The sequence below is a fragment of the Seriola dumerili genome, unplaced genomic scaffold (genome assembly GCF_002260705.1).
Source record: "Seriola dumerili isolate Sdu_G_001 unplaced genomic scaffold, Sdu_1.0 BDQW01000920.1, whole genome shotgun sequence".
Classification (NCBI taxonomy): domain Eukaryota; kingdom Metazoa; phylum Chordata; class Actinopteri; order Carangiformes; family Carangidae; genus Seriola; species Seriola dumerili.
In genome coordinates, this window is record NW_019175175.1 from 35,724 (window position 1) to 60,415 (window position 24,692).

The window sequence follows — 24,692 nt, forward strand, 5'->3', positions numbered from 1 at the left end:
GCCTCACAGCCCTGTTCCGAGAACGTTCCATTAATCCATCCCAACCCCAAATACTCCAAATAAACTCACTGAAATATCTAAAAATGTGAGTTTGTACCATCCACCTACAAAACAACTATCTCTACATGTTAAAACACAAAGAATATTTATCAGTCAGCGCTCTCGTCCTCCTACATGAACGCTTAAGATCTGCCGGAGTGACCGTTCATCCAGGGTGAGATTTGACGGAAAGGAAGATTTTTCTTATTTAAAAAAACTATGTCATAACACATCAGGAGCACTCTGTTAAATAACTTGGACCAATGTCTCCATGTCTACCAGTATTGACAGTTCACTGGGGTGAAGAGAGTTTGTTAAAAATTCTCAGCTGGTTGGTCTGATTAATATGCGAGATATTATATTCATGGGCAACACACCAAATTACAAAACGGTAAAAATTAACCCACTTATGATCGCTGAGCCGGAACTCCTCCAGCACAACAATTCATCAATATACAGGCCTTAAGAGAAAACTAAGCCAGAGTGTGTCCTGCCTCTATGCTTGGGCCCAGAAAGGTGCTGTTAGGATGAAAAGACTTAGTTATATTAAGAAAACTTCCGGTGCAACCTGAAGAAAGCTATCATCAAAGAAGCTACCGAGGTACCAGAATGATCAAATACTGACGAATGTTTACAGATTATATCTTTGCTGCCGCTTCTTATTAATTTGCATCAGACACCGTAACGAGTGAAACATCACAAATCCACAATTAAATAATGCAGATGACAGGCTGCGAGGCCTGAGTCCCCTGTTCGCCACATTAAGTGTGAATTAAAGAATATAACCGGCGTTGAAAATGAAGTGTCTAAAGTTTGTTTCTGAAAGCAGTCCTCCAAAACTAAGAAAACCTTTCCTCTATAAGTAGATATGTGCTGTGCTTGTTGGGTGTGCCAGCTTGGGCAGTGTTCCTTGTAGGTGCGGCAGCACCAGAATGTATGGGATTCAATAGGACCAGGAAGTAAGTGTCTGGACCCCAAACAAACATTTCATACCAAGACAAAATGTGGTTTTTACCCTGAGTTACTACTTTGTGTAAACTTTATCCTTGTGACTCTGGAGACCATTCACATGCACAAAAACCTCTATAAACACATTATTAAGTAAGGGGAAACTCAGAAAGTATGACAGGTCCCTTAAACCACTTTCACAGCCTGACTTACAGTTTTATCTGCTCTGGTCCAACCAAGTCCATTAACCTGCATCTGTGTCAAATCATCTGAGACACCACCTCAGTACTGCTGGACGTCTTGCTTCACTAAAACAGACACAAAGAGCAGCCTGATCTGTTTCAGTGGTTTGTTGTGACACACTGCTGTGGAATATGACGATCATGTGCAGTAAAAATGAGGTCAGCAAATCTGAAGCAAACTCCATCTATTTGGTTCGTGAATCAATTATTCCTGTATTTCCAAGTATGTCGGGACCAGGTGAGTTCCTGGGTTTACACCTACAGTGACAGCACTGACATTCACATGACTGGGAGATCTCACAAAGTTAATTAATCAATTAACTTGAAAAACTTTAGAATTAGAAAACACAACTCAAGTGCAACCTTAATCTATCTAACACAATCAAGCGTGGATCAACAACAGTGAGGCAGTCACAGCTTCTTTAAGTGGACTGAAGAGAATCTGTGTCCATATCAACATGAAACTACACATTCACACTACCTGAATAAAATGTGATTATTGTACGCAACCACCTACAAAACTTCTGCATTCTACATGTTAAATACACAAGAGAATATTCATCCATCAAGGTTCCAGTTTGACTTAACCTGCAGCTCTGACCGAGCCGGTGCCTTCTTCAAACTGTAGTGACACAGAATATGAGGGATAAAAATTCACTCATTCACATGTGATAGTATAATGATCCTGACTGTTAAACATCACATGACTGTCAGCCTCCACATCATGGTTCTGCTCAGCTCTAGTCTCCCCACTCCCCTAACCATTCTGTTTGTGTGGTGTGGCCTCTCTCTTCCCAGCTCCTGCTCTCATCCACACCTGTTTCACCTGTTTCACATCCAAACCATCAAGTACCAGTTCAAGAGGCTGCCTCCACTCCTCACCACATTTGTTCAGCTCTGCTCTGTGGTAGATATGCTCACAGCCACTGTGTTCTAGCAGACTTCCATTAATCCAATCCAACCCCAAATATCCAAATACTTCATGAAATAAAAATGTGTGTTACCAACCACCTACCAAAAAACTCTTATTCTACATGTTAAAACACAAGAAAGTATTCAATCAGTCAGTTCAGTTTGACTTACGCATCAGACATGTGTGAAAGATCCGTGGAGGTGATGCTGTGGTGAAACAGAAAATAGATATATCATTTTCATTCCACATGATTCTTAATAAGTCTTTTAGCTTCAAACCTTCCCATGGACTGTTTGGTGTCCACAACCCTGATTTAACTTCTGTTACAGCTTAACAACTGATAGATTTCTTCCTCTGCTCGGTCGAACTGAGTTGATTCTCTGATTCTGATACTACGTATGGAAACGCCTCTGATGCTGCCAAAATACGAGATCTTATGCGAATCAATTGAGTTCACGGGTCTATGCAACCGATCAGATAAAACCACGTCTCTATTTGATAAAACTTTATAGCTTTCACACTCACATAAAACAGCAGAAATCATCGTCTCTCTTCACTGCCTCTAACATACAGAGTCTACACAGAAGTTCACAGCCACTGGCTAGCTACATTATGAGCAGTGCGAAGAAGAATTGATTTCTTGTAAACAGAGTAACGGGTCAGCCGTTGCCGCAGGTCACTAACAGACGACTGTGTCTGCGGTTCGACCCAGATGCTTGTCACAACTGGACCAAGGACCTGTATACCTGATAACATCTATTGACAATATTATGATTGGGCTGCAAACCTTTTCAGTCTCACAAACAGGTGAGTTCCTGGCGTTACACTGGACAGGTGACCACGTCACTACATTACACTGAATGGGCACCAATTCACAAAGTTAATTAATAAATTAACTTGAAAAAACTTAGAATTAGAAAAACACAACTTAAGCTGCAAACCTTAATCTATCTGAACAACCAAATTTTTTTTTCTTTCCAAAATTTTGGGAAATTCAAAAAAAAACAAAAAAAACCCCCAGGGAGGAAAGTCACAGCTTCGTTTAAGGTGGACTGAACGAGAAGATCTGTCGTCCCATTATCAACATGAACAACCTTACACCATTCACACTGAGCCTGAAATAAAATGTGAGTTATTACCACCACCTACAAAACTCATTCACATGCTTAAACACACAGAGAATATTTCATCAGTCAGTTAGTTTGACTTACCGCAGCGACCAAGCCCCTGCTTCTGCCACTGGAGGACAACAGAAAAATGAATGGGATTAATTCACGTCATTATCACCATGTGATGTATAATGATCGCCTGTTGAAAACATAACATGACTGTCAGCCTCCTATCATTGTTGTCTCAGCTCTACGTCCCCTCCCCTCTTGTATGTGGTGTGCTCTCTCTCCCAGCTCTGGAATTATTGTGTACAGTTTTTAATTGTTTAAATTGTTTGTTATATCTCATCATCCATTAGGAGAACTTTCCCATTGTTCAGGTTTGTGATTTATCCTGTGACTCTTCCTGTCGCCTACGAGCCACAAAAATCCTCACCAAAAGCTGATTCATGTGTGTAAACCTGCCAAAAGCCAGTTGATTGACACTTGAAGGAGTAAGCAAAGCAATTGGTAAAACCAAAAGCAAAGGGTAAAGCATTTTTTATACTTAATTATTCACTGTATATATTTTCCAGTTTATTTTTCCAACTCCCTGTACTCCATACCATTCTCCACGAACTACAGACACAATGAATTAAAATAAATTATTACTAAAAGCCGAGTTCTCCGTGCACAATTAAACATGCCTGTTATTTTCTGTGTAAACTCTAACTCCTCTGGGATAATGTTAAGTAAATATGATATTATATAATGAACTGTCGTTATTATAAAATATAAATATTTGACTTGAAAATCAAATTGAATTTCAATGAAAGAACAAATATTACTGAAATAACTGACTTATAACACACTGTTGAGTCATATGTGATGTCATTACAACTTGAGACAGGACAAACGGTTGTTTCTGAATGAGTGTAACAGGAACATTGTGGAAAACAGTGTTATAGACTGATGAAGACTACCAGGACTGTTCAACCGCCACCAGAGTCGCTAAGGTGACGCCGTGGAGAACACAGACGCTGTGGATTTAACAGTCTAAGGAAATGACTGTTACACCAGTTCTTACTGTGTTTACTATGATACATCAGTTAACCTGAACATGAATGTGCAGAACTTCCTAATTATTGACACAACTTACAGATTCAAACCATTCCAGTTCAACAACTCAAAACTGGAAATCCACGTTGTGTTTGTTGAGACAAGAGCCTCTTTCCTGATACTGAGGTAACAAGGAGCTAACAAAGCTGCTTTCCATCTCCAAACAAACCGGTCTCTATAGTGCCGTTTTGTCACAAAAAGAGCAACGAAAATTCCTTCTATCACAAACTTAAATCATAGATAAACTAAAAAGGCCACTTTTGCACCGGTGGGTTTTGTAGGACGGATGGGAGAAGCATAAGTTCGCAAACGACTTTCAATTTTTGACAAAAACGATTATTTAATCGATAAAACAAGCAAACACAGAACAAAGAAAAATTCCTGTGCCTCTCCCCGCTCCGTAAAAAAACCATTTGCCACCCAGGTGCATGACTGGTCCCACCGTGCGCTTACCTATATACAACCTACGGTGCCCTCCTTACCGTGCCCAAAGAAACAAACAAATAACCAACAAAAACCCAAACTACAAAAATGATAACTAAACAGAATACTAACAAATTAATCAATAATTAAATCAAAAATAGAATAAGAATCTAAACACTAAACTAAATAAACACCAAATAGCTCCACCAGTCCTGTGCGCCAAGTGTGTTCAACACCGTCACAGCAGGTGTGCAGCCGAGGTGTCTCGGGCCAACTCCCTCTGTCAAGCAGTTCAGAAATAAAATCTCACAATAGTGCTGAACATAAACAGTTGTGCTGCTGCAACAACTTTCCTGCGCCATCTTCTCTTGCAAATATTCGCTAAAGAGGAATATTTTGCGGGTAACTTGCTGCTCAGACGAGATCTATTTTTTTTAAAAGATAATTTGGCAACCAAACCTTCATTTATTTTTAGAAAACAAAAAGAAAATACTCTCAAAAATAATCTGTCGGGCCAATGTCATTGGTGCGGGTCAGCGTTGGCCACTGATCTGCAGCCAGTCGCACCGTGTAATCGGTCCGATTCTGATATTCGTTGTATTTCGCGCCTCAAACACATCGAGCCCGTTTCCCTTCTCTGACAGACGTTCCTGTCAGCTTGCGTGTTGCAGCAGTAAACATCGGAAACACTGATCATACACTATTATATTTTCACATCGATCACGTTTCAGATCAGTATGATTTAACTCTGATAAAAACTGAAACCTGATCAGAAAATACAAGAATCCGTGCGTTTTCATTTAATACGTTCCATTTATCAACTTACAACCGATATATTACTTAACTTTTAGTTTAATTTGTATTTTTATCATACTAAGTGGAAGTTCACTCACCCACTTGAAAGTAATTCTTTGCCCGACACGACGTGGCCAAAGTGAAAGTTAAAAACACCTCCCTCTTCTTCTTCTTCTTCTTTTTACGGTATTCTAAGGCGGTTGTAAACCAGAAGTAATAGGCGCATTAGCCACCTTCTGCTCCGGAGTGCGGCTCAGAGATTAATTTCTGTCCTAGTGAACTCAATGAGGACTTTCTCGCTCTGCCCATTAGTAAATCCCATCCAAATGGTATGTTTTTGAAAGTTTTGGTGGAAACCGTTTCATTGAAATTCACCCCTTCAGCTCTTCCTCTCATGGACTTGTCTCTCTAGCTCATACATATCATATTGTTATATTACATTGTATTGTGTTTCCTCTGCCTGTAAATATTCACACAAGCCGGTTGGGGTTTTTTCCTATCATTCGATTGTGCTGTTTAAATTGAGATGACCCCTATTCTGTTGCATATGGCCTCCTCTCTCTTGAGCTACCAATATTTCTTATTGTTTAATCTGTACAGAGATTCCCCTTGTTTCTGTGTTCCACTTCCCTTTGCCATTCTCTATGCTGTCATACAAATTAATTGCTTTAGACTTCTGCTTTACTTAATGGGATTTGCTGAAAAATATTGTTGATGAACAAATCCACTTTCCCTCTCTCTGCCTTCCTAGCTCCAGTCAGCCACAAATCTGTTTGTGGTCGTCCGTGCGTTCAAGCTCTGATCACCCCTACTGTCGGCTACCATCTTGAATTTATTACCCCCATATCTTCTGTTATTTTTTACCAGCCCTCCGAAGCTAACCTCTTGCCCTGTACCTTAGTTTCCCAAACACTCCTCATCACTACGTTTGCAGGACGTTGTTATTTATGTCCTTTGAGACTAACCCAGTAGTCAGTCATTAACTATTCCTAGTTTCTAAGGCATCTCTCCCCCGAGGACTTGTAGGGCCGAGACAGGGGTGTCTTCACTGCACCACTACACTGTCTTACACCTTGGGCTTGTACTTGTCCACTTTTCCCAGCAGAATCTTTTTAAGATGAGCATATACGACACTTCCATAATCTAACACAGACCGGATCATTGTCACAGAGATAGTTTTAATGAAGAAAAGCTTGTCCCTATTCCACCCCACTTAGACACCTCATGACATTAAAACCTTCTGACATTTTCACAACTATTTTATCAAATGGTCACAATCTATGTTAACTTTGAATCAAAAGAAATCCTCTTCAGTATTCTTCTGTACATCTGCAGTTTACTTCAGCAGAACTCTTTTCCTTGTGAAGATCACAATTTATATGCAAGATTATTTCTTTCCCTTTTCCACAAAGCTCCATCATCAGCAAAAAGAGATCTGCCTATAGTCTGGTTGAATCTGAGAAAAAAACACAGAAAAAACACCTCATATTGATTTGATATTTTACTTCCTATCCTTTACTTGGACAGCTCTACCTTCCATAAAATCCTTCATCTCATGAACATCATCCTCTTATATATAAAATAACTTATCAGTGGACCATCCTTCCACATCATGTCATATGTTTTTCTAACATCAAAAAAGACTCTTTATTAGCTTGTGCTTTTCTAATCTCAAGCAAAGTATCGTGATAATTCATTAAAATTGATCCTCTTTTCTTTAAAATGTCAACCATTCAGTAACTATCTTTCTATGATCTCACACACATTTGATGTGAGAGCAACAGGCTTATAATTAGAGGCTTAGATCTTTCCCAGGCTTCCTTACAGGTCTTATTACAGCCTCTTTCCGGCTTTCAGCAGCCTTGCTTCCTCCCACACTCATTATAAAAAGCCAAAGTTTCTTTAATGCCCCATTATTGAGGCGCCTCAACATTACATATCATAGCTCTTTACTTCATCTAAAGTAAAAGGACAGTTACTTGAGTGTTCCTCCAAATCCATACTCCTTTCTAATGCTCGTAAGTGTTGTCTCTTTGTTATTTCTCAAATGCTTTTGCCATCACCTGTGACCTATCCCTGTCTGTAACTGCCACTTCTCCCTCAGATTCTAAAACTGGATACTCCCACTCCTTCTATTAACCCCCGTTCTTTTTTATCATACTCCACACATCTCCTGTTGGAGTTGTTCTTCCAATCTTATTACAAAAGTCTTGCCAACTCTCCCTTTTTGCTTGTCTAGGATTCTCTTAATACAGCCTGGGCTTCTGAACCCAAACTAAGTGGTTAAAGTGTGTCGTCTTAAAGGCCTGTTCTGCATTCATACAGCCACTGCTACACTTATCTGTCCATCCACAGCACAGCTTTCTTTTTCATTTCCCTTTACTTTTTTGGAATTGCCTCTAAGGCTGCTCCAAGGATTTTTCCAGAGGACTCTCATTTAAGTCTCTATACCCTGCTTTCATCAACTACTACTATTTTATCTTCACTACTTACCTTCAAACATTATCCCAGTCTGCCTTTTCAAACACCCACCTTCGTACTCCGTGTGGGATACCCTTTCTGCCTCAATATCCACTGTTGAATTACTGGATAGTGGTCACTCCCAACACAAGACTCCTCCCATATTCCCAACTACATTTCATGGCCAAAGCATCAGACACCGTGCAAGTCCAATATAGATTCATGTCCTTTACGCACATCTTCCCTGGTGCCCTTCCATCATTCAAACATACCAAGTCTTTCGTTGTCTGGATGTTTGACTGTTTCTTCTTCTCAGGTCTCTTGAAAAAAACAGATTTGAATTCTCTGAGATAATCTGAAAAATAAAGTTACTAAAACTGGAGTCAGTTTGTTTCAGATTTCACAGATGAATATAATGAACCTTGAAACTTGAGACAACCAATCAATCAGGGAGAGACTCACGGAAACTACTCAAGATTCAAAAACAACAAGGACACATTAAGGCGTTATCAGGTTTAATTCATAAATGTAAAAGACAAACAATAAGTAGTATAAAACTGAAAATTTGTAATTTCAAAAAAATAAAAATCAAATCATTTTGTTATCATATCATGATACATACCATTTATAGTGGCCAAGCCCACGCTTTAGGCCCACTGAGGTGCTCCACCAACGATTAGTTAATAACGCACATTTTCACCTTCCGATTAAATGAAATATTGTCCATTCAGTACTTGCCGGTTGTTTAAATTGTCCATTCTATTCCATGTAGTATTTCTTTTCCATTCAAGCATTAATAGTCCAACAACAGTCACAAATTCAACAACTCAACTGCAGCTCCTCTGCCTTGAGTTTCATGTCACCAGGTGAATACAGAGTAGGTCGGTGAAGTGGTGTGTGTGTGAGTCGGGTTGTGTCAAAAATCTGTTTCCCTTTCCGGGTGGCACCTGAACCTTCACACAGGTTAGTTCCTACTTATAGTAGATGTCTTAATTGGCTCCTAACACACCCGCCTAATTGTAAGTGGTAGACAAACATTACAATTCAACACAATAATACAGGAGCCAAAGTTTGAAAATCTCAAATATGTATCCTGAGTATGCAAATAACATCATTCAATACCCCTCTTGTATAACTAAGCAAAGCTTAGTTACAGGTCTCTCAATAATGTTGCTTTAGTCTGTAGCTGACAGAACGCACTAGGGCCCCTTTTGTCAGAAAAACCTCCAAACCCTTCAAGAGGCCAAGAACCACGTGAGCTGAATGAATCCATGATGACTACTACATCACCAGAACTAACTCAACCTTTTCCTCTGGTTCCACTTCTTCTCTCTTTGCAGCAATGGCAACTTATAGCTTCCCGGACCCAAGCGCTTCAGAACATTAGATATGTTATGAATCTGCCTTCCATCTGTGTTTCACATACATTATCAGTCATGATCAAAAGTCCAGCGCCAAAGCTGGTTTCCTTTCAGAAGCAGGAGATTATTTTGGTGTGAGGCTCAAGTCATTTGATCGTCAGACAACTTGGTGATTAGGCACGACTCATTAAGAATTGCTTCTACTTCACACATGACAGCGTGGAGTCCTCATTCATCCAACATCTCTGGTGCAAGACTGACTTGAGTACACGTCTACTATGCGTATCATGCGCTCCCCAACGCACCATGATGAAACCCGCTGGTGCGATTGAACAACTCCACCTCAATCGCCAGCCGCTCATGAAGCTCCTTTGAATCTGCTCATGATTCAATGCAGCAAAGAGCTCTCTACAGTTCTCTTTCCGCACCACGAAGTTGGTTCCATTGTCTGACTGATATGGACGTACTTGACCTCTCCTGCTAATTAAACCGACAAGACAGACATTTATACATGCGTTCAGTCCTCAAGGGAGTTGGCCACCTCCAAATGAACTGCTCTACTTGCCAAGCAGGTAAATATCACTCCATATCGTTTGTAAGTTGTTCTGCCTTTCCTTACTTCCACAGTCCAAAATAGTACCACTCAACATTGGAATGGTGGTAGATCTGGGCTAATTCTTTCCTTAGGAAGGTCTGCCATCTTCTGCTCCATAGTCTCTTCCATTAAAGCGCGTCTGCAAAAGCTGCATTTGGATATGATCTTCCTCCACAGCTGAGTTGGCTAATATCCAAAACTTCCTCCGCAGTGCCAGACAATTATGGTTTCGACCACTGTGGATCCCCAATAACCTGCTGATATCTTTGAAATAAGCATAGAAAAATTGCTGCTCTTTGGAGAGGATGATGGATGATTTACCTCCAAAGCATTGCTCCCTTGCTTAACCTCTCTCTCCAACTCGTAAGAGTCCGTCTTCCAATATTGGATCCAGCTCTGATTAGATGGAACTTTAGTCTGCTTACTGTTCTTCTTTCAGATCAATCAGGGAATATAAATTTCTCGTCCTGAAATCCTTTGTTGTCTGGAACCATAGCGAATGTTGCCAACTCTGCCTCCACCTATCATTTGCACCTCAAGATGTTCCTATGCTTTGATCGCAGTCTTTGATACTCTTATGATTTGAGCTATTTACACAGGCCTCCCAAACACTTTTCTTTGAACGACTGCTTGTTCCAACAAGCATTCTCTTTCCTACCGGAGACAAACACGCTCACTGACACCTTGAGATTTTCCAGTCTGAGAAGTAATTCAAAGTTGATCAGTGAGAGAAGGTGAACCGTGACCAACAACTTCACCAAGCATCCCTTTTTTAAAACTTTTTTTTTTCTGGGGGGGGGGAATTTTTCTTTTCCGCCAATTCCCACTTGGACATCACCACATAATTTGCTGGCCAAGTCTTTCTCGACTTCACAAAACTTGGACCCTCCAGCCCAAACTATGGTTTTGCAGAAGTCTGACACCTTTTACTCCTCTGAGCAGCGTCAGCAGGGTTTCCTTGGAGCAACATGTTCCACTGCGGAAGGGCTTGATAAACTTTGGCTTTCCCTTAGGTTGTTTTATATCCTGTTCGCCAACAAATGTTATGGAAACGTTTGTCTTCTATTGATGTACTTCAAAGCTGAAGTGCTGTCTTGTCCAAAAACACAGATTCATCAAAGTGAAGTTGAAGCTCTGACTTTAACACCACATCCACCTAGCAAGCCAGAACTGCAGCTGTTATTCCAGTCGTGAATATTTACAAGATTTTAATGGTGTACTCTGGCCTTTCCTAATTAAGAACGCAACATGAGCCGATACTTTGGAGTTCTGCAGGCCTGATGTAATTACAGTGCCATAACATCTTTACTGGCATCTGCAAAATGATGTAATTTGCCTGTGAGAGGTGCCCAAAGTCTTGCGGCTTTATGCATCTATCAACTCTGAACGATGCTAACAACTCCAATCTGTCCAACCATCTTTTCCACTGACTTTCGATATCTGCTGGCATTACATCGTCCATCCACAGCTTCTCCTGCAGAGCTCTTGTTGCATGATTTTGCAGACAAAGTGACTGGTGCCAACATAACCTAAAGGGTCGCTACACTGAGTCGCTGTGACAACATGCCAACGTTCTGGTTAGACCTTGCTGCTTCACTTCCAACTGAACTTAATAGGAGTCTGACTCGACGCACCAAAGCAGACCTAAAGCTCTCCATAGGAAACTGTCTCGACCATGATCTCAGCTCTTTCAGAATCTTTAACCCGTTGCTCTTTCTGCATTGTCTGCAACACTGCCCGGACTGTTGCAATCCATTTCTCCAAAATGAAACCACCTCGTTTTACAGAGAAGCCGAGAGATCTTTATATCTGGATAGCCTCCTTTTTTCTGAGCCCGGCTCATCAAACCCAATCATCCACATAAAAGTTGTTGACAGCTTTGAACAGTCTCAGCCAGAAAGTCAGACTTGTTCGTCATCAGCAGTCCGCCTCAGCGCTGATAACCAGCGCAAACTGGTGATGATAACATGCTCCAACACAATGCACCGTCATCCCTGTAGTCCTGAAGCTCTCTGCTCATGTCCCCTTGTGACCACCAGAGAAAAGCGCAGAAAATCCGATTCCTTTCTCAAACCTTCACCTGTGAAACATAGCCTTGTATGTCACCATTAAGCTGCTACAGGCTCCTGCCTGAATCCAGTTGAGTAACTCCACAGCAGTGAACTGGTAAGGTTGTCCTTGCAACAGTTCCCATTTAATGATCTCCTTTTAAAATGTTGCACCACAAAGTCAAAATACCACTCGTAAGGAGCCTTTTCATGGTGATAAACACTGTGGTGTGATGTACCAATAAACTTTCCACTTTGCAAATCTGCTGAGGAGCTGCTCCGCATATCCTTTATTCTCAATAACCCCGTGAGAAATGCTTGAAGTATTCTTGTGCAGTGTGGGGTTACTGACAAACCTTTTCCTCAATCCAAGTATCCTTTGTTTTGCCACTGCAAAGTTGTTTGGAAGTAAGAACATAGTTTCTTAAGAGCAGCTTCAGGTTGTACCTCATCATTCAGTAGCTCATGCAGAGGATTCCATGACTTCCAAAAAACTTAAGTCTCTCGAGACATTTCTTTGTCCTCTAGAGGTTTTTTCATCAAGAATCAGCATATACTGATTCTCAGCATGATTCCCAACGTGAGACACTTGAATCCTGTTTCACCACAAAGAGGAAAAGCTCCATTCAAAGACTGCTGCCATCCACTTCCAGTTAAAGGGCCAGTTTGACTAACCCATCCCCAAACAACTGTTCTATAGCGTATGGGCTATCTCCCAACAACTGTTGACAATTTCCCAATGTTCCAATAACTTGGGAGCGTTGTTCCTATCACATGTCAACATTTCGTTATATACTTGGAATAGGACTATTCGACAGATGAGGCCACCTTTTAACATTTGCGGCCAGTAAGCAATACTTGTCTGCTGTGACTGACTTCTTCTGTGTGAGGAACTTCTGGAGAGATAAATAAGTGTTTTTCCTCAAGACCAGAACCTTCCAAACCCGAATAAGGAGTTGCAGGAACAACTTTGTCCGTCCATTTTTTCAAAAGGAAAATGGGTTCTTCTTCCCTTGTAATGTTCAATTCTGCATCAAGATCTTCTGAACAGAAGTTAAGCGTGAATCCAGGGTCCAGAAAACGCATATCGTCTGTATGAACCTCACTTCCCTTGGTGGACTGTAACCTTCACCGCACCAAAGAGAATGCAGCGTCCTTTCCGCCCCTGTATGCCCACATGTCTGAGGAGAGTTATGTTCTAGACTCCACCAAAGGAAGTGAGGTCATACAGGACTATGCGTTTCGACCCTGGAATTCAGCTACAATTCATAAAAGTTCAGAAGATCTTATGCAGAAAGTTGAACATTACAGGGCACAAAGAACCCATTTTCTTTTGAAAACCAATTGGGACAGGAAAAAGTCTGTTCCTGACACTCCTTATGGGTTTGGAGCTGTGTGCGTCGTTGCCGGACAAACAACTTTTATCTCCCTTCCAAGTCCTTCACACAGAAGAAGCATGCCAGTCACAGCAACAAATTGCTAGCTGCCGCAAATGTTAAAAGGTGGCCTCATCTGTCGAAAGTCCAATTTCCAAGTATAAACCCAGATGTTGACAATGTTTGATAGTAACCAACGCTCCTATTTTATTGGATACCATCTGGAAATTTGTCAACATTTTGAGAGATACGCCCATACGCTATAAAGAACAGTTTTGGAATGGGTTATCAATGCCCTTTAAACTGGAATGAAATGGCAGCAGTCTTGACATGGACTCCTCTGTTGTGGTGAACAGTATTTCAGTGTCTAACTTGGAAATCATGCTGAAGATCAGATTATGCATGACTTTAATGAAAAAAACTCAGAGGACCAAGAAATATTCTCGAGAGGACCTTGAATTTTTGAAGTCTGGAATCCTCTGCAGAGCTTACAGAATGAGAAGTACACCCTGAAGCTGCCTCTTAAGAAACTGATGTTCTTCTTCCAAACAACTTTTGCAGTGGCAAAACAAAGGAATACTGGATTGAGGAAAAGTTTTCAAGTAAACCCAACACTGCACAAAGGAATTCAAGCTTTCTCAACGAGGCGTTATTGAAAAGATAATGCGGAGCAAGCTCTCAGCGAGCATTTGCCAAAGTGAAAGATTGGTACATACCAACACCACAGGTTTATTCATCCCAGAAAAGGTCTCCTTGACGCAGTGTAGTACCTGTCTGGTGCCACATTTTAAAGGAGCATCATTAAATGGAAAACTGTTCAAGACCCACCTTACCCAGTTCACTGCTCTGGTAGTTCCTCACTCGATCAGGCAGGAGCCTTAGCAGTATGGTGACATACAGGCTATTTTCACCAGGTGAAGGTTTGCAGAACAGGATCAGATCTTCTGCGCTCTCTCTGGTGGCCACAAAAGGGACATGAGCAAGAGCTTCAAGGACTACAGCGATGACGGTTGCATTTGTTTGGAGCTGTATTCATCACCAGTTGCGCATAGCTTATGCCTGAGGCGGACTGCTGATGGAAACAAGTCTGACTTTTTCTGCTGAGACTGTTCAAGCTGTCAAGCAAAACTTTTATGTGGATGATTGTTTATGAGCCTGGCTCAGAAAGGGAGGGGCTATCAGAATCATAAAAAATCTCTCGAACTTCCATTTATGTAAAAAGAGGTGTTTTCATTTTGGAGGAACATGGATTAGCAACAAGTCGGCAGTGTTGCAGACAAAATATGCAGAGAAAGAGCAACGGTTAGCAAAGATCTGCAAAGAGCTGAATCTGCATCGAGACATCTCACTATGGAAAGAGTGTTAGGTCTGCTTGGCCTGCGTCGAGTCAGGACCCTCCTTTAAGTTCAAGTTGGAAAGTGAAGCACAGTCTCTAACCCAGACGTGCATTGTTGTCCACAGCCAGCTCAGGTACGACCCTTCTAGTATGTTACTGCACCAGTCACTTTGTCTGCAAAAATCATGGCAACAAGAGCTCTGCAGGAGTAAGCTTGTGGATTGGACGATTGTCATCGCACCACGAGAACACTCGAAAAGTCAGTGGAAAGGATGGGTGGCAGATCTGGAGTTGTTAGCATCGTTTCCAGAGTGATAGTGCGATAAAGCCGCGAAGACTTATGTACACCCCATACACAGGAATTGAATCATCTCCACGATGCCAGGCTGAAAGATGGTTATGGCAACTGTAACTTAACATCAGGCTGCGCAAGAAACTCCAAAGTACGGCTCCATGTTAGCGTTCTTATTAGGAAAGGCCAGGTTACACCATTCAAAATCCTGAACTATTCCACGACTGAAACTAACAGCTGCAGTTCTGGCTCAGGAGATGTCTGATGTTAAGTCAGAGCTTCAACTCACTTGATGAATCTGTGTTCTTGACAGACAGCTACTTACTTTGAAGTCACATCTCAAATGAAGACAACGTTTACCCATAACATTGTGCGAAAACAGATTCACAGCATAAGAGAAGTTTCAACCGGCTTCCCAAGTGGAGACATGTTGTCTCCAAGGACAACCCTGCCTGACGCTGCCTCCAGCAGAGTAAAGGCGTACAGAGCTCTCTGCAAAACCATAGTGGCTTGGAGTGTTCCCAAGTTTTTGTGGAAGTTTGAGAAAGGGACTGGCCAGGCAAATTGTGGTGATGTCCAAGTGATGCGGACATCCAGAAGTTTAAAAAGGATGCCGTGGTGAATGTTGTTGGTAACGGTTCACTTACTGCCACTGATCAACTTCATGAATATTCTCAGACTGGAAAATTCTCAAAGGTGTCAGTGCTGGTTTGCATCCGGCTGAAAGGAATCTGTGGAACGCAGTTCTGTTCAAGAAGAATGTTCGAGCTTGGTAAATACTCAAGCGTAAAGAGATCCAAAAGACTGCGATGCAAACATAGGAACATTTTCTTGATGCCAAATCGATTCTGGTGAGGGCAGACGGCAATCGATTCGCTATTGTCCAGCAACAAAATTTCGAGGACAAATTCTTCCCTGTGTCTGAAAGAAGAACAGTAAGCAGACAAAGTTTCCATCTATAAGCTTGATCAATATTGGAAGACGGACTCTTACGATGGGAAGGAGAGTTAAAGCAATGGAGCAATGCCGCTTGGAGGTAAAACATCCACTCATCCTCTCTTCAACGAGCAAGCATACTTTCTATGCTTATTCTCAAAATACCCACCAGTTATTGGTCACAGTGTCGAAACCATACATTGTTGCACACCCACGGGGAAGTTTTGGATTACTAGAGCCAACTCAGCTGTGAGATAATCATATCCAAATGCGCAGCTTTGCAGACGCATTTATGGAAGGCTATGAGCAGAAGATGCAGACCTCTAGGAAAGAATGAGCCCAGATCTACCACCATTCCCAATGTTGTAGTGGTACTATTTGGACCTGTGGGAAAGTAAGGTAAGCCAGAACAAACTTACAAACATATGGAGTGATATTTACCTGCTTAGGCAAGTAGAGCAGTCACTTTTGGAGGTGGTCCACACTCCCTTGGAGACTGACGCATGTGTATAAATGCTCTTCGTCGGCTTCTAAGCAGTGAGATTCAAAGTCGTCGCATACCAGTTCAGACAACTGGAACCAACTTCGTCGGTGCGAAAGAGAATTAGAGAGGCTCTTGCTGCATTGAATCGATGAGCAGATTCAAGGAGTCTCCTCATGCCGCTGGCATGAGTGGAGTTCAAATCCACCAGGGTTCTCATCATGGTGGCGTTTGGGAGCGCATGATACGCATAGTAAGACGTGTACTCAAGTCAGTCTTGCACCAGCAGATGTTGGATGATGATGGACTCCACACTGTCATGTGTGAAGTAGAAGCAATTCTTAATGATCGTCCTATCACCAAGTTGTCTGACGATCCAAATGACTTGGAGCCTCTCACACCAAATCATCTCCTGCTTCTGAAAGGAAAACCAGCTTTGCCGCCTGGACTTTTTGATCCATCTGATATGTATGTGAAACGCAGATGGAAGCAAGTTCAATACATATCTAATCTGTTCTGGAAGCGCTGGGTCCGGGAATATCTGCCATTGCTGCAAGAGAGACAGAAGTGGAACCAGAGGAAAAGGAGTTTAGTTCCTGGTGATGTAGTAGTCATCATGGATTCATCAGCTCCACGTGGTTCTTGGCCTCTTGGAAAGGTGTTGGAGGTTTTTCCTGACAAAAGGGGCCTAGTGCGTTCTGTCAAGCTACAGACTAAAAGCAACATTATTGAGAGACCTGTAACTAAGCTTTGCTTAATACAAGAGGGGTAAATTGAATGATGTTATTTGCATACTCATGTACATATTTGAGATTTTCACATTTGGCTCCTGTATTATTGTGTTGAATTGTAATGTTTGTCTACCACTTACAATTAGGGGCCGGTGTGTAGGAGCCAATTAAGACATCTACTATAAGTAGGAACTAACCTGTGTAGGTTCAGGTGCCACCCGGAAAGGGAAACAGATTTTTGACCACACCCGCACTCACACACACACACACTCACCGAACCTACTCTGTATTCACCTGGTGACATGAAACTCAAGGCAGAGGAGCTGCAGTTGAGTTGTGAATTTGTGAACTGTTGTTGGACTATTAATGCTTGAATGGAAAAGAAATACTACATGGAATAAATGGACAATTTACAACCGGCAAGTACTGAATGGACAATATTTCATTTAATCGGAAGGTGAAAATGTGCGTCAATTAACTAATCCGTGGTGGAGCACCTCAGTGGCCTAAAGCGTGGGCTTGGCCACTATAAATAGTATGTATCATGATATGACTAACACCTAATGATTTGATTTTTATTTTTTGAATTACAAATTTTCAGTTTTTACTACTTATTGTTTGCTTTTGCATTTATGAATTAAACCTGATAACCCTTAATGTGTCCTTGTGTTTTTGAATACTTGAGTATTTTCCGTGAGTCTCTCCCTGATTGATTGGTTGTCTCAAGTTTCAAGGTTCATTATATTCATCTGTGAAATCATTGAAACAACTGACTCCAGTTTTAGTAACTTTATTTTATCAGATTATCTCAGAGAATTCAAGATCTGTTTTTTCAAGAGACCTGAGAAGAAGAAACAGTCAAACATCCAGACAACGGAAAAGACTTGGTATGTTTGAATGATGGAAGGGCACCAGGGAAGATGTGCGTAAAGGACATGAATCTATATTGGACTTGACACCGGTGTCTGATGCTTTGGCCATGAAATGTAGTTGGGAGATATGGGAGGAGTCTTGTGTTGGGAGTGACCACTATCCAGTAATTCCAACAGTGGATATTGAGGCAGAAAGGGTATCAACACAAGGAGTACGAAGGTGGGTGTTTGAAAAGGCAGACTGGGATAAGTTTGAGGTAAGTAGTGAAGATAAAATAGTAGTAGTTGATGAAAGCCAGGGTATAGAGGACTTAAATGAGAGTCTCTGGAAAAATCCTTGAGGCAGCCTTAGAGGCAATTCCAAAAAGTAAAGGGAAAATGAAAAAGAAAGCTGTGCTGTGGTGGACAGATAAGTGTAGCAGTGCTGTAAGTGACAGGAACAAGGCCTTTAAAGACGACACACATTTAAAACCACTTAGTTTGGTATCAGAGAGCCCAGGCTGTATTAAGGAGAACCATAAGACAAGCAAAAAGGGAGAGTTGGCAAGATTTTGTAATAAGATTGGAAGAACAACTCCAACAGGAGATGTGTGGAGTATGATAAAAAAGAACGGGGGTTAATAGAAAGGAGTGGGAGTATCCAGTTTTAGAATCTGAGGGAGAAGTGGCAGTTACAGACAGGGATAGGTCACAGGTGATGGCAAAAGCATTTGAGAAATAACAAAGAGACAACACTTACGAGCATTAGAAAGGAGTATGGATTTGGAGGAACACTCAAGTAACTGTCCTTTTACTTTAGATGAAGTGAAAAGAGCTATGATATGTAATGTTGAGGCGCCTCAATAATGGGGCATTAAAGAAACTTTTGGCTTTTTATAATAGAGTGTGGGAGGAAGGAAGGCTGCTGAAAGCCCGGAAAGAGGCTGTAATAATACCTGTAAGGAAGCCTGGGAAAGATCTAAGCCCTCTAATTATAAGCCTGTTGCTCTCACATCAAATGTGTGTGAGATCATAGAAAGAATAGTTACTGAATGGTTGACATATTTAAAGAAAAGAGATCAATTTTAATGAATTATCCGATCATTTGCCTTGAGATTAGAAAAGCACAAGCTAATAAAGAGTCTTTTTTGATGTTGAGAAAACATATGACATGATGTGGAAGGATGGTCCACTGATAAAGTTAAAATTTATATATAAGAGGAATGATGTTCAATTGGATGAAGGATTTTATGGAAGGTAGAGCTGTCCAAGTAAGGATAGGAAATAAAATATCAAATCAATATGAGGTGTTTTTTCTGTTGTTTTTTTCTCAGATTCAACCAGACATAGGCAGATCTCTTTTTGCTGATGATGGAGCTTTGTGGAAAAGGGAAAGAAATATCTTGCATATGAATTGTGATCTTCACAAGGAAAAGAGTTCTGCCTGAAGTAAACCTGCAGATGTACAGAAGAATACTGAAGAGAGGAATTCTTTTTGATTCAAAGTTAACATAGATTTGACCATTTAGATAAAATAGTTGTGAAATGTCAGAAGGTTTTAAATGTCATGAGGTGTCTAAGTGGGGTGGAATAGGGAGCAAGCTTTTCTTCATTAAAAACTATCTCTGTGACAATGATCCGGTCTGTGTTAGATTATGGAAGTGTCGTATATGGCTCATCTTAAAAAGATTCTGCTGGGAAAAGTGGACAAGATACAAGCCCAAGGTGTAAGACAGTGTAGTGGTGCAGTGAAGACAACCCCTGTCTCGGCCCTACAAGTCCTCGGGGGAGAGATGCCTTAGAAACTAGGGAACAGTTAATGACTGACTACTGGGTTAGTCTCAAAGGACATAAATAACAACGTCCTGCAAAAGTAGTGATGCAGGAGTGTTGGGAACAAGGTACAGGGCAAAGAGTTAGCTTCGGGAGGGCTGGTAAAAAAATATACAGAAGATATGGGGGTAAATAATATCAAGATGAGCCCGACAGTAGTGATCCCAGAGCTTGAACCACGGACAGACCACAAACAGATTTGTGGCTGCTGGAGCTCAGGAAGGCAGAGAGAGGGAAAGTGGATTTGTTCATCAACAATATTTTCAGCAAATCCCATTAAGTAAAGCAGAAGTCAAAGCAATAATTTGTAATACAGCAATAGAGGAATGGCAAGGGAAGTGGAACACAGAAACAAGGGGAAGATCTCTGTACAGATTAAACAATAAGAAATATTGGTAGCTCAAGAAGAGAGGAGGCCATATGCAACAGAATAGGGTCATTCCAATTTAAACAGCACAATCAGAATGATAGGAAAACACCCAACCGGCTTGTGTGAATATTGTCAGGCAGAGGAAACAATAATACATGTAATTACACAATATGATATGTATGAGCTAGAGAGACAAGCTATGAAGGAAGAGCTCAGGAAGGTGGAGATTCATGACGTCACACTCAAAACATTGATGGATTTACCTAATGGGCAGAGCAGAAAAGTCCTCATTGAGTTTCCTAGACAGAATTTAATCTCTGAGCCGCACTCCGGAGCAGAAGGTGGCGGTAATGCGCCTATTACTCTGGTTTACAACCGCCTTTAAAAACCTAAAAAGAAGAAGAAGAAGAAGAGGGAGAAGTGTTTTTACTTTCACTTTGCCACGTCGTGTCGCAGCAAGAATTACTTCAGTGGGTGAGTGAACTCCACTTAGGATCGATAAAAATAACAAATTAAACTAAAAGTAAAGTAAATATATATCGTTGTAAGTTGATAAATGGAACGTATTAAATGAAAACGCACGGATCATCTTGTATTTTCTGATCAGGTTCAGTTTATTATCAGAGTAAAGTCATTAGCTGATCTGAAAACAGTGATCGATGTAGAAACTATATAGTGTATGTTCAGTGTTTCACTGTGAACTGCTGCAACACGCAGCTGAACATGTGAAGTCTGTCAGAGAAGGAAACGGGCTTCATGTGTTTGAGGCGGAAATACAAACGAATATCAGAATCGGACCATTACACGGTTGCAGGCTGCAGATCAGTGGCCAACGCTGACCCGCCACCAATGACATCTGGCCCGACAGATTATTTTTGAGAGTATTTTCTTTTTGTTTATCTAAAATAAATAATTTTATCCAAAATTATCTTTAAAAAAAATAGATCTCCGTCTGAGCAGCAAGTTACCCGCAAAATCACTTCCTCTTTAGCGATATTTGCCAAGAGAAAATGGCGCAGGAAAGTTGTTTGCAGCAGCAACAATGTTTTATTTCAAGCTATTGTGAGCTTTTATTCTGAACTGCTTGACAGAGGGAAGTTGGCCCGAGACCACACTCGGCTGCACACCTGCTGTAGACGGTGTCTGAACACACTTGGCTGCACAGAGACTGTGGGAGCTATTTGGTGTTATTTAGTTTAGTGTTTAGATTTCATTATTCTATTTTGATTTTATTACGATTAAATTTCTGTTAGAATTCTGTTAGTTTATCATTTCTGTAGTTCGGGTGTTTTGTTGTTATTTGTTTGTTTCATTTGGGCACGGTAAGGAGGCACCGTAGGTTATATAGGTAAGCGCACGGTAGGGACCAGCATGCACCTGGGTGGGCAAATGGTTTTTTACCGGAGCGGGAGAGGCACAGGAATTTTTCTTTGTTCTGTGTTTGCTTGTTATCCGATTAAATAAATCACGTTTTTTGTCAAAAATTGAAAGTCGTTTGGACCTTATGCTTTCTCCCATCCGTGTACACCACAACCCACGGTGCAAAAGTGGCCTTTTGAGTTTTCTATGATTTAAAGTTTGATTAGAAACTTTTCGTTGCTCTTTGTGGACAAACGGCCACTATAGAGACGGTTGTTTGGATGGAAAGCAGCTTGTAGCTCCTTGTTTACCTCAGTACTCAGGAAAGAGGCTCGTTTGTCTCACAACAACAACAACGTTTCAGTTTTGAGTTGTTGAACTGGAAGGTTTGAATCTGTAAGTCTGTGTCATAAATTTAGGAAGTTCTGCACATTCATGTTCAGGTTAACTGATGTAACATAGTAAAACAAGTTAACAACTGGTTAACAGTCATTTTCCTTTTAGACTGTTAAACCCAGCAGCTGGTCTCCAGCTCACTGAGCGACATCATGGGCGGTGAACAGTCTGGTGAGTCTTCATCAGTCTAACACACTGTTCTCTCACAATGTTCATGTTACACTCATCAGAAACCAACCGTGTCCTGTCTCAAGTTGTAATGACATCACTATGACCAACAGTTGTGTATAAGTCAGTTATTTTCAGTAATATTGTTCTTTCATTGAAATTCATTTGATTTTCAAAGCTCAAATATTATATTTATAGATAACGACAGTCATTATATAACTATCATTATTTACTCTAACATTATCCCAGAGGAGTTAGGTTACACAGAAAATACATGCATTTTATTGTGCACGGAGAACTGCGCTGTTTTAGTAAATAATTTATTTAATCATGTGTCTGTAGTTTGTGGAGATGGTATGGAGTCACAGGAGTGGGAAAAATAACTGGAAATATATACAGGAATAAATAAGATAATAAAAAATGCTTTTACCCTTTTGCTTTTGGTTTTACCCAATTGCTTTGCTACTCCTTCAAAGCTGTCAATCAACTGGCTTTGGGCAGGTTTTACACACATGAATCCAGCTTTGGCTGAGGATTTTTTGGCTCGGCCGACAGGAAGGAGTCACAGATAAACTCACCACCTGAAACATGGGGACAGTTCTCCTAATGGTGATGAAGATATGAACAAACAATAAACAATAAAAACTGTAACAATGAACTTCCCAGGAGCTGGGAGAGAGAGGCCACACCCACATACAAGAGGGGAGGGGGACTAGAGCTGAGACAGAACCAATGATGTGGAGGCTGACAGTCATGTGATGTTTCAACAGTCAGGATCATTATACATCACATGTGAATGAGTGAATTAATCCCTTCATTTTCTGTGTCCCTACAGTGGCAGAAGCAGGGGCTTGGTCAGCTGCAGGTAAGTCAAACTGAACTGACTGATGAATATTCTCTTGTGTTTTAACATGTAGAATCAGAGTTTTGTAGGTGGTTGGTACAAACTCACATTTTATTTCAGGTCAGTGTGAATGTGTAAGTTTCATGTTGATAATGGACGACAGATTCTCTTCAGTCCACCTTAAAGAAGCTGTGACTTCCTCCCTGGTTGTTGATCCACTTTGATTGTGTTCAGATAGATTAAGGTTGCACTTAGTTGTGTTTTCTAATTCTAAAGTTTTTCAAGTTAATTGATTAATTAACTTTGTGAGATTTCCCAGTCAGTGTGAATGTCAGTGACTGGTCACCTGTCCAGGTGTAACCCAGGAACTCACCTGTTGTAACCTGGAACAGGTTTCAGCCCAAAATATAATAATTGTCAATAATGTATAGGTTACAGGTCCTGGTCCAGTTGTGACAACATCTGGGTCTGAACCCAGACCACAGTCCGTCTGTTAGTGACCTCGGCCAACGGCTGACGTTACTCTGTTTACCAGAAATCAATTCTTCTTCACTGCTCTATAACTGTAGCTGCCAGTGGCTGTAACTTCCTGTGTAGACTACTGATTTAGAGCAGTGAAGAAGAACTGATTTCTGCTGTTTTATGTGAGTGTGAAACTATGAAGTTTATCAATAGAGACGTGGTATCTGATCGGTGCATAGACCCGTGAACTCATTGATTCCTGATCTAGTATTTTAGGCAGCATCAGAGGCGTTTCCAATACTAGTATCAGAATCAGAACAACTCCAGTTCAGACCGAGCAGAGAAAACTATCAGTCTGTTAAAGCTGTGACAGAGTTAATGCAGGTTGTGGACACCAACAGTCATGGAAGGTTTGAAGTAAAAGACTTATTACAGAAATCATGTGAATGAATGAATATAATCATTTTCTGTTTCACCACAGCATCACCTCCACGATCTTCACCATTCCTGATGCGTAAGTCAAACTGAACTGACTGATGAATATTCTCTTGTGTTTTAACATGTAGAATCAGAGTTTTGTAGGTGGTTGGTACAAACACATTTTATTTCAGTGAAGTATTTGGATATTTGGGGTTGGATGGATTAATGGAACGTCTCTAGGAACAAGTGGCTGTGAGCATATCTACCACAGAGCAGACTGAACAATGTGGTGAGGAGTGGAGAGCAGCCTCTTGAACTGGTTACTTGATGGTTGGATGTGAAACAGGTGAAACAGGTGTGGAATGAAGCCAGGAGCTGGGAGAGAGAGGCCACACCCACAAACAAGAGGGGAGGGGGACTAGAGCTGAGACAGAACCAATGATGTGGAGGCTGACAGTCATGTGATGTTTCAACAGTCAGGATCATTATACATCACATGTGAATGAGTGAATTAATCCCTTCATTTTCTGTGTCCCTACAGTTGAAGAAGCACAGGCTCGGTCAGCTGCAGGTAAGTCAAACTGAACTGACTGATGAATATTCTCTTGTGTTTTAACATGTAGAATCAGAGTTTTGTAGGTGGTTGGTACAAACTCACATTTTATTTCAGGTCAGTGTGAATGTGTAAGTTTCATGTTGATAATGGACGACAGATTCTCTTCAGTCCACCTTAAAGAAGCTGTGACTTCCTCACTGGTTGTTGATCCACTTTGATTGTGTTCAGATAGATTAAGGTTGCACTTAGT

At 41.1% G+C, this 24,692-nt stretch overlaps 1 long non-coding RNA gene across 1 annotated transcript; it reads left to right on the forward strand.

The window, feature by feature from the left end:
• The first annotated feature begins 21,945 nt into the window (after nucleotides 1-21,945).
• On the forward strand, nucleotides 21,946-22,929 carry LOC111237540. The gene is made up of 3 exons (XR_002665771.1): nucleotides 21,946-21,992; nucleotides 22,101-22,163; nucleotides 22,716-22,929. It is a non-coding gene; the product is annotated as an uncharacterized LOC111237540 (long non-coding RNA).
• The last annotated feature ends 1,763 nt before the right edge of the window (nucleotides 22,930-24,692 follow it).